The 1,448-nt window shown below is 36.3% G+C and overlaps 1 non-coding gene across 1 annotated transcript; it reads left to right on the forward strand.

Moving 5' to 3' along the window:
* The first annotated feature begins 626 nt into the window (after positions 1–626).
* Positions 627–730, forward strand: LOC127900501 (small nucleolar RNA R71). Its single transcript, XR_008052684.1, has one exon. It is a non-coding gene; the product is annotated as a small nucleolar RNA R71 (small nucleolar RNA).
* Positions 731–1,448: the final 718 nt, after the last annotated feature.

Genomic DNA, 1,448 nt, shown 5'->3' on the forward strand with positions numbered 1-1,448 from the left:
TGGTGCGGTTCTGTTGCTCAATCGTGGAGTGAGTAACATTCCTGAAATTCTGGAATCCATCCTCCCATGGTCTAGTTTGAGAGTGGTTCTGGTTCTGATTGTATGGTCTAAATGGTGGCTGAGAGGCTTGAGGATTTTGTGGAATTGGTTGCATTGGTGGAGCTGGAGCTGCTGGTCCATTCTGTTGGAATCCTTGAGACCATGAAAAATTGGGGTGGTCTCTCCATCCAGGGTTATATGTGTTGGAGTATGGGTTGTAATTTGATGGCTTTCTCATTACACCTATGGCATTGGCTTGATCTGAGTATGAGTCATGGTCATGTGGTTCTGTTGATTTCCCAGTTGATAACAATACTATTTGTCGAGCAAGACCTTCAACCATCTCCTTGACTTCTTTGATTCCTGAAGTTGATTCGCCAATTTAAACCTCATTCACTCCTTTAATTCTTCTAGTATTCCTGAGTGATCGACTCCGTTGTTGGGAATTATCTGCTTGTCGCTGGAAGAATTCCCAAATCTCTGATGCACTTTTTGACATTAGCTCTCCTCCACTTGTTGCCATTAGCCATTCTTGCACATTCGGCAATAATCCCTCCAAAAAGTATTGGCATTGGTGCCATTTTTCGTACCCATGATGTGGACACTTCAAGAGTAGCCCATTGAATCGCTCCCATGTTTCGAAAAATTGCTCGTCCTCTCTCTGGGTAAACTCCGAGATTTCCCTGCGAATAGCATTGGTTTTATGCACTGGGAAATATTTATTCAAAAATTTTGTAACCATTTGTTCCCATGATGTGATGCTATTAGCAGGTAAAGTATTTAACCATGAACGAGCTCTATCTTTTAAAGAAAATGGGAATAATCTGAGTTTAACATCATCATCTGAAAAATTCTCATATTTAAATGTTTGACAAATGGCATGAAAATCATTCAAATGATTATATGGGTCCTCATTTTCTAGGCCATAAAATGTGGGGAGACAATTTAGCACACTAGGTTTTAGTTCAAAGCTCCTAGCAGCTACATTTGGGTATCTTATGCATGATGTGCTCAAATTAGCTAAGGGACTAAAATAGTCCTTAAATGGCCTCTCCTGTGGTTGCAAATCCATTTCAAATTTATTTTTAATGTGCTTTTGTGTGCGAAGTGTTTTTTCTAGTTCAAGGTCTATAGGTTCAAGATTAGGTAATAATGACCTACGACCATGCATGCAAAACAAATAAAATAAAAATAAAGATGGGAACAAAACAAATAAAAATAAAGAAAAGGGAGAAATTACGATATTAACCTTATTGCGCTATTACAACCTTACTATAAAAATACACAAAAACAAATACGTGAAATAAATTAAATAAAAATAAATTAATAAGATAAAAAAAATTACAAAGAAAAAATAAATTGAAAATTAAATTACAGAATTTTAAAGAAGAGAAAAAGAAAAGAAATAC

The sequence above is a fragment of the Citrus sinensis genome, chromosome 2, assembly GCF_022201045.2.
Source record: "Citrus sinensis cultivar Valencia sweet orange chromosome 2, DVS_A1.0, whole genome shotgun sequence".
Lineage (NCBI taxonomy): Eukaryota > Viridiplantae > Streptophyta > Magnoliopsida > Sapindales > Rutaceae > Citrus > Citrus sinensis.